Raw genomic sequence first — 14,069 nt, 5'->3', positions numbered from 1 at the left:
ATATCTGTATCTATATCTATATATCTATATCTATATCTATATCTATATCTATATCTATATCTATATCTATATCATCTATCATAGTTTCCAAATGTTTTGATCACATGTTGTTTAATGCTCAAACTTTTTAAATAACATGTGATTAAAACATTTGGAAACCATCGCTCCAGACTATTGGAACCAACTTAATTCCTCACTCAGGGAATTAACTTAATGCTCACCTGACTGAAGCCTCTTGTCCACTTCCCACCTTCCAACTCACACTGATATGTTTTATTTCCTTACCATGTCCTGCTGTCATATTGGGGAAAGTCAGTACTGGAAAAACAAACAGTGCTACTACTTTTTATTTTTTTTTTTAATAGTAGTAATGGATAAAATTGGTCTGCACTAGGAACTAGGAGAGCAGAGTTTTATTTTCAGTTCTAACTAACTTGGTAACAATGGGCGGGGTACATCTTTGGGTGTCTGAGTCCTTATCAGCAGAATGAGGTCTCTAGACTTGATAATTTTGGAAGCACTTCTCAGTTCTAACATTTGATGAGCTCTGTAGTATGTTGATTTATGGGTGTGGGGTTTGTGCTTCATTTTGGAGCCAGCTTTAAAGGATGGCTCTAAAAATGATTGGAATGTGTAGTTCCGCCCTCTCCCCCTTGCCGGGAGAAAAGGAGTTGCGTTGACTACAGTTATCACTTATTGGGCTTAACATGCTGCTTTCTGGGAACTTGAATCTGTATGGAAATTTCAAGATAGAACTTGTTTGAAACAGCTTATTTTTTTCTATTGAAAAGGGTCCACAGGCTTTTTAGAACTCTAGCTTCTTTTAACCACCTCTTCTTTCCAGTTTCTGCCTTCATCCTGTTTCTGTAAAGAAAATTCTAGTGTTTCTGAAGAACCCAACGCCCAAGCGATCTGTTCCAAGGAAACGTTCTCAATTACTGATGTTTGTTCTCAGTGCTCTCCAAATGTCTCTGAGGCCAAAGCACTTCATGCAAAGTCATTGAGCATGTGCTTGTGTGGTAGTTAGGATGAAAGCCAAGGCAAAAACAGCCATCCTCAGGTTTTGGTTTTTAACTGTCTGATGTTGGTGACTCCAGTTTAAGTATTTACTCACTTCAGCTTTGCCCCATCTATAGAATAAAAATCCACATTTTCTTTTCAGCCTCTACATTTCTGTGTAAATTTGTGTGTGTAGGGTGGGTGTGGGGTGGGGTCCCATTTTCAAGCCTTGTAACTTGTCTTTGCAAGAAAGGAAGATTTGTTTATTATAATCATTACACTATTACTATCATTGCTAGAGATGAGAGTCTCAATCCTAAGGTTAGTTTCACCTGATACCAGAAAGCACAATCTTAACAACTGATCATTTAGTCACTTGAAGAATTTTTTGTGTTTTTTCTTAAATGTAAGTCTAGAATTCTTCCACCTTCTAGTGTCCTTCAGGAAATGTATCTGAGTTCAGACACCCATTATCTAACATTGGGGCAGGGATGGAGAGGGGGAGTGGTGAGAGACGTCAGTCACAGGGATGTAATAGGTCTGCACTGGTACCCAGTGATGTGTCCTTATCCCTATCTGGCCTTGAGTCATGTGGTCCCCACTGCATCTGCTTTGGCATCTTGGCCCTCGCACATCAGGTTCTCAGCTCCATCCCTGCTCCCCTCTGTGCTACGTGGGAGAACAAGCACATGGCTGCTCTAACCCTGAAGGATGTGTGGGACTCTGTGAGGTTACATCAGGCTCAGAAGCCTGGGTACTCCATGCAGGATTGTCTGCTCTACTCTCCTGGCGGCTGGCCTCCTTCCCATTGTGAGGTGGAAATATTCTCACTTAAGAAGAGATCAGAAACTTTTTATGGAGGAGAGAAAGATGAAGGGGAAGCAAAAGAATTGCTCAAAGATAAACTCAGGCACATTAAAATGTTAACCTGTTTATTTGAGCATTCAGCAATTCATGTACTGGGCAGTACCAGATGACAGGTGGTTCAGTGCTACATGGCAGGGGTTTCAGGGGAACCTTTCAGAAAATGTTCAAGAAAACAAGAAAAGAAAATATTTGATTGGTTAAAGTGGAGAGTCCCTAGATAGAGGTTAGTTGGCTGTTTCTGATTTGTTAAGTTAAGCTTAAGTTTTGTTTTACTGCTTGCATTTAGTTGGGTTCTGATTTGCTTAAGTGGGAACCCAAGATGCTGCAGCTGCCTCAGCCTGATATGCTCTAAATTAATTATTTAACACAGTGAAGCTTTGTTAGACGGCCCCCTGCCCCTTGCCCTCTCTCACAAGGTTAACCCCAAAGCATGAGGCTGGGAGGTGGATAATAGATCCCCCAAATGGCAGCAAGCCCACTTTTGAACTCCATTCCCTCCCAGTGGGAATGTTGCTTTTGCCTTGAAAAATGCATCTTTAAAATATCAATGGGATATATCACCTACATTAAGCTAAGTTGAAATGGTAAAAGTGGTCTTTCCTGACATAACTTTCATCAAGAAAAATACTTAACTTGAGTTCTCCTTTCTAAACCCCAAGCAAGTAGTTTTCCCTTTGAGTGACTCCACTCTTCAGAGTGGGAAAAAAGAATCATGAACTTGGGCTAATTTCTTCACAAGAGAAGTTTAAAAGATGAACTTCAGTGACCACAAGTTGACCATATTCCCAGTTTTCATGATTTATTTTGACATTCAGTCAGTTGTTGGCCTATCCTCTGCTAATCAAGCAGGCTGCACCAATATATGGCTCTTCATCATATGGAGGGCAAGATGCCTTCTGAGCTTCATGAATCAGAGAGTAATCATTATCTTAGCTATAACAACATCTCTTCTACGGCATCGATTTCAAAGAAAAGAACAAAAAGTCTTCAAGACCTTCATCCGTCACTTTCCCTCCTCCTCTCCTCCCTTCCCCTCCCCTCCTCTATCTCTCCTCATACAGCTGATTCATATTCTGCACATGAGTGGTTGAGATCAGAATCTCTCAACTTCAGCACCACTGACATTTGGGGTCAGAAAGTTCTTCATGGGGGTTGGCTTTTTCACTGTAGGATTTTAGCAGATGTCCTGACTTTTACACACAGACACCAGTAGCACTCTCTCATCCCTCTTCCTCCCCAGCTAGAACAACCAAAAATATTTCTAGATTTAGCCAAATGTTTCCTGGGGGGCAAAATTGACCCCTGTTGAGAACTACTGGCTTAGACAAATTACAAATAAAAACATCGGCTGTCATTGTCAGTAATAATGGCTCTTATACGTGGTATTATTGATATTATAAGTGTTCAACAACATCATCTGATAAAGGAATTTGCCTATTGATGAATTAGAATAAAAGCCACCTGCTCTCTGCTAAGCTCAACATTTATCATGCAGTCTCTTTTTCCAGCATCTTAGAAACAGTGTGAGCTGTCTTTGCTACTTGGGTATAATTTAGAAGATGTGTCTACATTGTGGGCTTTTTTTTTTTTTTTTTTTGAAACAGAGTCTCGCTCTATCTCCAGGCTGGAGTGCAGTGGCGTGATCCGAGCCCACTGCCACTTCCGTTTTCCGGTTTCAAGCAATTCTCCTGCCTCAGCCTCCCGAGTAGCTGGGCCTACAGGCATGCACCACCACACCCGGCTAATTTTTTTTGTACTTTTTAGTAGAGACAGGGTTTCACCATGTTGGCAAGGATGTGGTCTCTTCTCTTAGTCACCAAATTTATTAGCTTTTTTTCTTGGTAAGTATGATTTTTGCACTTGTTCTACAGAAAATTAATTGACTTCCAGGCCAGGCAAGGTGGCTCACGCCTGTAATCCCATCGCTTTGAGAGGCTGAGGTGGGTGGATCACAAGGTCAAGAGATCAAGACCATCCTGGCCAACATGGTGAAACCCCGTCTCTACTAAAAATACAAAAATTAGCTAGGTGTTTGGCATGCACCTATAGTCCCAGCTACGCAGGAGGCTAAGGCAGAAGAATTGCTTGAACCTGGGAGGTGGAGGTTGCAGTGAGCCGAGACTGCGCCACTGCGCTCCAGCCTGATGACAGAGCCGGACTCCATCTCAGAAAAAAAAAAATTAATTGACTTCCCAGGAAGTGATTTAATAGAATTTCTTAACTAACAATCCATTGCAGATGGGAGTGGATCATTGTTCCAATGATACTCAACTGTAAGCTATAAATTGTCATAATTCTTATAAAATATTTTTGGCAATTTGTTGGAAATATCAGGACATATAAATTCTCATTCTATGTTCCCATGGAGCCCATATGCATTGTAATGATTGTTATGTTATTCTAATATGTAGTTTATATTTCTTTTTTTAAATTTTTTTATTGCATTTTAGGTTTTGGGGTACATGTGCAGAACATACAAGACAGTTGCATAGGTACACACATGGCAGTGTGTTTTGCTTCCTTTCTCCCCTTCACCCACATTTGGCATTTCTCCCCAGGCTATCCCTCCCCAGCTCCCCCACCCCCCGCTGGCCCTCCCCTTTTCCCCCCAGTAGACCCCAGTGTTTAGTACTCCCCTCCCTGTGTCCATGTGTTCTCATTTTTCATCGCCCGCCTGTGAGTGAGAATATACGGTATTTCATTTTCTGTTCTTGTGTCAGTTTGCTGAGAATGATGTTCTCCAGATTCATCCATGTCCCTACAAATGACACGAACTCATAATTTCTGATTGCTGCATAATATTCCATGGTGTATATGTGCCACATTTTCCCAATCCAGTCTATCATCAATGAGCATTTGGGTTGGTTCCAGGTCTTTGCTATTGTAAACAGTGCTGCAATGAACATTCATGTGCATGCGTCCTTATAGTAGAACGATTTATAGTCCTTTGAATATATACCCAGTAATGGGATTGCTGGGTCAAATGGAATTTCTATTTCTAAGGCCTTGAGGAATCGCCACACTGTCTTCCACAATGGTTGAACTAATTTACACTCCCACCAACAGTGTAAAAGTGTTCCTTTTTCTCCACATCCTCTCCAGCATCTGTTGTCTCCAGATTTTTTAGTGATCGCCATTCTAACTGGCGTGAGATGGTATCTCAATGTGGTTTTGATTTGCATCTCTCTAATGACCAGTGATGATGAGCATTTTTTCATATGATTGTTGGCCTCATATATGTCTTCTTTTGTAAAGTGTCTGTTCATATCCTTTGCCCATTTTTGAATGGGCTTGTTTGTTTTTTTCCTGTAAATCTGTTTGAGTTCTTTGTAAATTCTGGATATCAACCCTTTGTCAGATGGGTACACTGCAAAAATTCTTTCCCATTCTGTTGGTTGCCAATCCACTCTAGTGACTGTTTCTTTTGCCGTGCAGAAGCTGTGGAGTTTCATCAGGTCCCATTTGTCTATTTTGGCTTTTGTTGCCAATGCTTTCGGTGTTTTGGTCATGAAGTCCTTGCCTACTCCTGTGTTCTGGATGGTTTTGCCTAGATTTTCTTCTAGGGTTTTTATGGTGCCAGGTCTTATGTTTAAGTCTTTAATCCATCTGGAGTTAATTTTAGTGTAAGGTGTCAGGAAGGGGCCCAGTTTCTGCTTTCTGCACATGGCTAGCCAGTTTTCCCAACACCATTTGTTAAACAGGGAATCCTTTCCCCATTGCTTGTTTTTGTCAGGTTTATCAAAGATTGTATGGTTGTAGATATGTTGTGTTGCCTCCGATGCCTCTGTTTTGTTCCATTGGTCTATATCTCTGTTTTGGTACCAGTACCATGCTGTTTTGATTACTGTAGCCTTGTAGTATAGTTTGAAATCCGGTAGTGTGATGCCCCCCGCTGTGTTCTTTTTGCTTAGAATTCACTTGGCTATGAGGGCTCTCTTTTGGTTCCATATGAAGTTCATGGTGGTTTTTTCCAGTTCTGTGAAGAAAGTCAATGGTAGCTTGATGGGGATGGCGTTGATTCTGTAAATTACTTTGGGCAGTATAGCCATTTTCACGATATTAATTCTTCCTAACCATGAACATGGAATGTTTCTCCATCTGTTTGTGTCCTCTCTTATTTTGTTGAGCAGTGGTTTGTAGTTTTCCTTGAAGAGGTCCCTTACATTCCTTGTGAGTTGTATTCCTAGGTATTTTATTCTTTTTGTAGCAATTGTGAATGGCAGTTCATTCTTGATTTGGCTTTCTTTAAGTCTGTTATTGGTGTAGAGGAATGCTTGTGATTTTTGCACATTGATTTTATATCCTGAGACTTTGCTGAAGTTGCTTATCAGTTTCAGGAGTTTTTGGGCTGAGGCAATGGGGTCTTCTAAGTATACTATCATGTCATCTGCAAATAGAGACAATTTGACTTCCACCTTTCCTATTTGAATACCCTTTATTTCTTTTTCTTGCCTGATTGCTCTGGCTAGAACTTCCAGTACTATATTGAATAGGAGTGGTGAAAGAGGGCATCCTTGTCTAGTGCTGGATTTCAAAGGGAGTGCATCCAGTTTTTGTCCATTCAATATGATATTGGCTGTTGGTTTGTCGTAAATAGCTTTTATTACTTTGAGATACGTTCCATCGGTACCGAGTTTATTGAGGGTTTTTAGCATAAAGGGCTGTTGAATTTTGTCAAATGCCTTCTCTGCGTCAATTGAGATAATCATGTGGTTTTTGTTTTTGGTTATGTTTATTTGGTGAATTACGTTTATAGACTTGCGTATGTTGAACCAGCCTTGCATCCCCGGGATGAATCCTACTTGATCATGATGGATAAGTTTTTTGATTTGCTGTTGCAATCGGCTTGCCAATATTTTATTGAAGATTTTTGCATCTATGTTCATCATGGATATTGGCCTGAAGTTTTCTTTTCTTGTTGGGTCTCTGCTGGGTTTTGGTATCAGGATGATGTTGGTCTCATAAAATGATTTGGGAAGGATTCCCTCTTTTTGGATTATTTGGAATAGTTTTAGAAGGAATGGTACCAGCTCCTCTTTGTGTGTCTGGTAGAATTCGGCTGTGAACCCATCTGGACCTGGGCTTTTTTTGTGTGGTAGGCTCTTAATTGCTGCCTCGACTTCTGACCTTGTTATTGGTCTATTCATAGTTTCAGCTTCCTCCTGGTTTAGGCTTGGGAGGACACAGGAGTCCAGGAATTTATCTATTTCTTCCAGGTTTACTAGTTTATGTGCATAGAGTTGTTTGTAATATTCTCTGATGATGGCTTGAATTTCTGTGGAATCTGTGGTGATTTCCCCTTTATCATTTTTTATTGCATCTATTTGGTTGTTCTCTCTTTTCTTTTTTATCAATCTGGCTAGTGGTTTGTCTATTTTGTTGATCTTTTCAAAAAAAACAGCTCTTGGATTTATTGATTTTTTGAAGGGTTTTTCGTGTCTCTATCTCCTTCAGTTCTGCTCTTGTAGTTTATATTTCTATTGCACTTATTATTGTGGCATTCTGAGTATATGCTCTGTCACTGCTTTCATAACTATTTTTTAGTGATGTTTAAAATAAAAGACTTTAAAACCCATTCGTTTTGTGATTTGAGGCTATTCCATGAGACAGCAGTAAGTAACAATAACAAAAGAAAACTTAAACAATATAAGCAATAACATGCAAATCAGGAGAAAATGGTGGTTGAGAAGAACTATACTTTATCAGATGGATGCCAGCCAAGGTGAGTAATCTAATGCAGTTCATGTAACTTGTGCTCAGGCTTTAGGTTTAATAAGTTAGCTTGTAACAACTAACACACGCTTTACATACACCTTTCGGATAGGTGAAAATGTAGTGAATAATTGGACTCGTTACCTTTTCTGTGAATAGCACTATCTTGCTCAGTGTGGGCTGACAGATCTTCCTTTCCTGCAGTTCTGGGGGATGGGAAGGCAGAGATCTGTGTCTGGCGAAGCCCCTCTGCCTGGCTGGAAGATGGCCAGGCATCTGGAGAGGGAGAGAGAGAGGAAGGGAGAGAGGAGGGGGTGAAGAAGGGAGAGAGGAGGGAGTGAGAAAGGAAAGGAGGGAGGGAGAGAGTGAGGGAGGAGAGAGAAAGGAAAGGAGGAAGAGGCAGGAGTGAGAGGGAGAAGAAGGGAGAAATGAGAGACAGAGGAAGGGATGGAGGGAAAGAAGGGAGGGAGGGAGAGAGGAAGTGGGGTGCGGAGAAAATGAGGGAGGGAGAGAGAAAGGAAAAGAGGAATTGAGGGTAGGAGAGGGAGAAAGGGAGGGGAAAGGGAGAGATAGTGTGAGGGTGGGAGAGACAGAGGGAAGGAGAGAAGGGGAGTGAGCAAACACACTTGCGCAGGTCTCTTTATGCCCTTATAAGAGCACTAATCCCCTTCAACAGGCTCCAGCCTCATGACCTAATGACATCCCAAAGGCCCACCTCCTAATACCAGGAATATTGGTGATTTTCACACCTGTGTAAGAAAGGCTCAGTTAGTGCCATTAACATTAATTTAGGTGAGAATGACAGACCGCAAGATAGATGGTACTGCAAATGCCTTATGGATTCCTTCTCCAGGCTACACAACAGGCTCCCTGAGGGCAGGAGCAGGTTTCGGGATCCCTGTGAGTCTCCCCAAGGCTCCCATCACAGGGCTCTGTCCCAAAGCTGATGAAACTCTTGGCATGACAGGATGAGACTGTGTGGCGTTTTGCTTTGGCTGCCTATGCCACTGGAGATTCACTTTCACCAAAGAGTGAAGGCCAGAGTTGAAATGCAGACAGACAGGTCCACAATGGCCAGACCCTGTGGGGTTTAGCTGCACAAATCCATTCTTTTGACAAAGACTGGTGCTCCCAGGGTGTAGCACAGCTCAGCAATGGAAGCTGGCCCCCCATGGTGGCCCTGGCAGCAGCCTGGGGCAGGCTCTGCACGCCAGGACTTGCTCTCTGGGAGGGCACAAAGCTGTGCTTTCTGTTCAGCAGCTGTTCCTCTTCCAGCTGATTAGCTTCTAACCCAGAACTAGGCTTGGATTGGGGGGCAAGGGGCAGGTAGTCTGCTCCTTTCTGTGACATGTCTCCAAGAACACATCTGTCTTCATGTCCCTCGACCCTGCTTGCTGTCTGATCAGCCCATGGCTTCACCCACATTCACGTCTCTTTCTCTTTGGGAGTTTTGAAGGTCCTTCTCTCGGGGGCTTGAGCATTGCTGCTCCTTTGGATTACCTCCCATCAACCTGCCCCAGAAGGGGCAGGATTGTAATGGATGGTTTTCCATCTTTAGCACAGGTAGATCTGGGGGAAATGGGGATGTGAAAAATAGAAGTAGGCTCATTTAAGAACTATTTTATATTATGCCCAGTTTTCAAAGTCTTACTGAAGGGTGTAGAGCCTTGGTTAGGAGGTTTGGGTGTGGTTCTAGGGGATGACCTGCTGCTGGGAGACCTGGGTAGCAGGAACAGCCATTGTAGTGATAGTGTGGTGATGATGAGGATGATGATGATGGTGATGTAGTATCTATTGCACACCTATTGTTTCAAAGTCGAGTAAATTTACTCATTAATTCCCCGCAATCCTACCATCATCCTTGTTTGACAATTGAAGAAACTGAGACCTGAGAGGTTGAAAGTCTTGTCCAACATCATGGGCTATTAAGTCAAGATGCCAGGCGTTAAACTCCTGGCCACAGGACCTTACTGACAATACTCAAGGTTTGGTTTCCATAGTTGAGAAATCAAAGACGGCCTGGTTGACTCCCAGTCGATTTTTTTTTTTTTTTTTTTTTTGCTCTAGAAAATGTTAAAAAGTTTAACCCAAGTTGCCTCCTTACATATTTTAAGTTCCACCTAAAGTTTCCTCTGTGCAGATGGTAACCTAACTGGATGTGTATACAGACTGTAACCAAGGCTTGTAGCAAATAGCCCCGCTTCAGCTGATCAGAGCAGCTGAGTGTCAGCCAGTCACAGGTGATCAACTGCTCAAACTGCGCTCAAATCAGGCAAACGTGGAGCTGTAAGCAGCTGTGTTTCTGTATCACATTTCCATTTTCTGTAGGTCCCTTTCTTTTTCTGTTTATAAATCCTCTCTGATCATGAGCCAGAATCACTGAGGAGGGTTGAATCTGTCTAATTCTTGAATCATTCTTTGTTCAGTTAACTCTATTAAATTTATCTAGAGTGTTTTCTTTTTAAACACAAATATTCTATTATAGTCTCTAAAAATCCTTTTATTTAGGCCAAACCCTTAAAAACATGTGTGAAGTGGAATCTTCTCTCTGTGCTTCTTTCCTTCCCACAACCCTCACCAGTCTTACTCTAGCCCTTGAAGGGAATCAGTTTTTGCATAATTTACTTTTATTTTATTTACTTATTTATTTTTGAGACAGAGTTTGGCTCTTGTTGCCCAGGCTGCAGTGCAGTGGCGCGATCTCATCTCACTGCAACCTCCACCTCCTGGGTTCAAACGATTCTCCTGCCTTAGCCTCCTGAGTAGCTGGGATTACAGGTATGTGCCACCGCGCCTGGCTAAGTTTGTATTTTTAGTAGAGATGGGGTTTCTCCATGTTGGTCAGGCTGGTCTAGAACTCTCGACCTCAGGTGATCCGCCCACCTCAGCCTCCCAAAGTGCTGGGATTACAGGTGTGAGTCACTGCACCCAGCCTAATTTACTTTTATTTTTGTTTCCGTGAGAAATCTCTTGAATCCTTCCCTTATACTAAAGAGTAAATGCATGATAAAAGATTGGGGCATTTCTTTTCTATGTAATGATGGAATGACAGGCAGCAGCCAGCAGCAGATAGTAGCAAATAAACGTTTTAGCATCATTCCGGTTTTAAAAAGTCTCTTTTTCCAAAAGTGCCCCATCCTACCCCCATCCCCATTAGGAATATGAGAACAGTAAGGCCTAGAAAGGGGCCTCGACCGTGATTATGAGTCGTTTGTAGACCTGGCCAGAGTTCAGAGTCGTTTGTAGACCTGGCCAGGAAATCACAGGGCGGGGTTAGTAACATGAAGCGACTTCCACCCTGAGATGTCAGATTCCTGACATGGGGTGATGCAGGGGGCTTGGAACATTCCAGAGGAAACAAAAGTGAGATGAGCAGAGACAAAGAGCTGTGAACACCAGGTTCAAAATGCACGGGTGAGGGTGTGGAAAACTTCCCAGGGGTGGCGGCTGCCCAGGTCAAAGGATGCCAACAGGAAGTGCAAACCCCCAGGGTCCCAGGGCTAGCAGGAAGCTCTGCCTCCAGGCCGTGCTGCTTGCGAGGCCTCTATGCTTCGAGGAGTCCCAAGGTGACTCAGATTTCCTGAGAAGCCTCTTATCACAGCCAGCACAGACATCTGCGCCTTTCCTCGCCTGAGATGTCACCAGCTCAGGGCCACTCCCTGCCCCAGCCTGATCAATGGGGCTTTCATCACTCCCCAGGGTGGATCCTAGGAGTGCCCCGTGACGCATGCTCAGATGACTGCCTCTCTAGGATTTCTGTTTGTTTCTGCTTCCCTGTCCTCCCTCCACCCAGAAGCTCCCAAATGTCCAGGAAGAATTGACTAATTCTTCCCATGAGCTTCTTGCCCACAGAAGGAATGGGGCCACCGCTGTAACCTTATTTTCCACTAAGTCAGAACAAGAGGCCTGGACAGAAAGAGGGTAACTAATAAAGCACAAGGACCAAGTATTTTAAATCACCCTTATGAATGGGTTCTGTGGATGTGGTTTGTCCACAGGGAGGTGGTTTTGGGGGGGTGCGAATCACACTCCAGCTGTCCCTGACTCGAGTCACCAATATTCTACAATCTTACTACAAACCTCTCAAAAGACCATCTTGGGAGACACTAGCAAGGGCATGAACTGTCCCCTCTGACGTTGCTGGCTGGTGGTGGAGACCACAGGGCCTTTCTGTGTGAGACAGTACTATATGGTCTCTAGAACATTCTGAAAGACAGTTCTCAGTAAATAGATACCCCAAGGGTTATTCTTTGTAAGTTGATCTTTAGTCTTAGAGCTGTGAAGGAGCCCTAAGATCCTTCCACTTTAGAATTGAGGAAATAGAGTTTTGGAAGAGTTAGGTGATTGACCTAAACCCTTAATAATGTCAGTGACGTTGTTCGAACTCCAATGTAAGCTTCCTGACTCTCACTCTAAGGTGACCGCTCCCAACCCTGCCCCTGGCAGATCAACCCTCTTCCCACAGAGAATGCAGTTTTTATTTTCTAAACAGCTCCTTTGCCAACCAGTAAGTTAATAGAGGGTGCCAGACTCAATATGATGTAGTCATAGCCAGGCCAGGGTAATTCCAGATACCAGGTCCTCTGATTTAAAAATAGTCTTTTGGTTGGGTGCCATGGCTCACTCCTGTAATGTCAGTGCTTTGAGACCCTGAGGCAGGAGAATGGCTTGAAGCCAGGATTTTGAGACCAGCTTGGGCAGCACAGTGAGATCCCCTCTTCGAAATTTTTTTTTCTAATTAGCTAGAGTGAGCTATGATTGTGCCACTGCACTCCAGCCTGGGCAACAGGATGAGACCCTGGCTTTAAAAATAAAACTTAGGCTGGCACAGTGGCTCACACCTGTAATCCCAGCACTTTGGGAGGCTGAGGCAGGTGGATCACGAGGTCAGGAGATGGAGACCATCCTGGCCAACATGGTGAAACCCTGTCTCTACTAAAATACAAAAAAAGTACCTGGTTGTGGTGGCTCAAGCATGTAGTCTAAGCTACTCGGGAGGCTGAGGCAGGGGAATCACTTGAACCCGGGAGGTGGAGGTTGCAGTGAGCTGGGATCGTGCCACTGCAGTCCGGCCTGGGCCACAGAGACTCCATCTCAAAAAAAAAAAAAAAAAATTAAATTAAATTTAAAAACAGCCTTTTAAAGAAATTCCAAAGATAAAAGACAGCCAGGATCTTAACCCCTAAGTTGCCAGCGCCTTTCCATCCCTAGGCAGACATGCTGAGAAGGGGAAGCTGAAAGGATGCTGCGTGAAGCTCCTCGCCAGCCTGCTTGCTGGGCTGCTCACCCCAAGAAGGGAGGCCTACCTGCTTCCAAAGTGGCAGTTCCGGGGCATAAACATTCCTATAGCCCAGCGTCACACACCCTTGGGAAACCCATGTGGAGGAGATCCCACTGCTGCACCCGAGGGGCTTGCAGTCTTGTGTTGAAGACATCTCAGCAGCTGATGACAACTGGAGCAATGACTATGACAAGAACTTTCATCACAGACGTGAAGTTCTATAGAAACACAGGGGATGAGGAGCTGAGAGTAGAGAAGGCTTCCCAGACAGGGCACAAGTAGGACTGGGCTGTGAAGACGGGTAGGGTTTCTGCAGGTGAAGGAGAGGAGAGGATTCCAGCAGCTTGGGCTGGAGAGAGCTGGAGATGCTTGCTGCACTGCCAAGAGTCCTGTCTGTCGGGGGCGACGTCCCTGGGACTTGCTGGTTGGAACTCGAGTCCCTGGAGATGAACCACTGAAAGAGGAGGTTCTGGGGTCAAATGTGTCAGGGAGGGTAGCCCACTGTGTGGCCTTCTTAGAGTTCCACAATGCGCAAAGCTTACTGCAGGCTCTTAGCAAACCAAACCAAACACCACAAAACCTGTTTAACTGTTTTTAAGCACAGGGAATCCTCTCTCTTTATTTCAGAGAACATCTACTTTCATCCTGGGGAACCAGGACTCCAGTGGAGTCATTTTGGTCTAGGGTAGCGGAAAGGGAGGGGAGGAAGAGTTTTGACTTTGGAAAAGCCAGGGCCTGCTAAGGAGTTTACGATTTCATCCTGTAGGCAGTGGGAGCAGTAGTAGGACTTTTTCCCCTTATATAACATTTTTCCCTGACTACCTAAGTAATGTATAGTCATTGTAGAAAACTTCTAAGGCCAAAAACCGCCCCCTAAAAAACAACAAACAACCTTAGAAAAGAAATCTGCTTGCCCATAAGACAGTGCACAGAAATAACACATGCCCACTGAAGGCATCTACTGAGTGCTTTCCAGGTGTTGGCCCCCATTCTAGGTCCTGTGGATTCAACAATGAACACACCCAATGTAAATTCCCACCCTTGTGCAAGTTACCTTCTAGTGGGGGTTGCAGGAAATAGACAAAATGAATAAGCATCTAGTGGCCTAAATAATGAGAAGGATAATGAAGAAAGATGAAGCAAGAAAGTGGTTGGAGGGTGTATACCACCGCCATGGGCAGGTGTGGGCCGCTTTGGCAAGCAACAAGGT

General features: G+C 43.8%; 1 long non-coding RNA gene across 1 annotated transcript; it reads right to left on the bottom strand.

Annotated features, from left to right (window-relative positions):
* Positions 1-7,128: 7,128 nt before the first annotated feature.
* On the bottom strand, positions 7,129-13,011 carry LOC128932105 (uncharacterized). The gene is made up of 3 exons (XR_008481512.2): positions 12,885-13,011; positions 12,534-12,671; positions 7,129-7,854 (listed from the first exon to the last, which is right to left on the bottom strand). It is a non-coding gene; the product is annotated as an uncharacterized LOC128932105 (long non-coding RNA).
* Between the last annotated feature and the right edge of the window lie 1,058 nt (positions 13,012-14,069).

The sequence above is a fragment of the Callithrix jacchus genome, chromosome 5 (assembly GCF_049354715.1).
Source record: "Callithrix jacchus isolate 240 chromosome 5, calJac240_pri, whole genome shotgun sequence".
Lineage (NCBI taxonomy): Eukaryota > Metazoa > Chordata > Mammalia > Primates > Cebidae > Callithrix > Callithrix jacchus.
The sequence above is the reverse complement of the archived record's forward strand: the minus strand, read 5'-3'. Positions and strand labels throughout refer to the sequence as shown.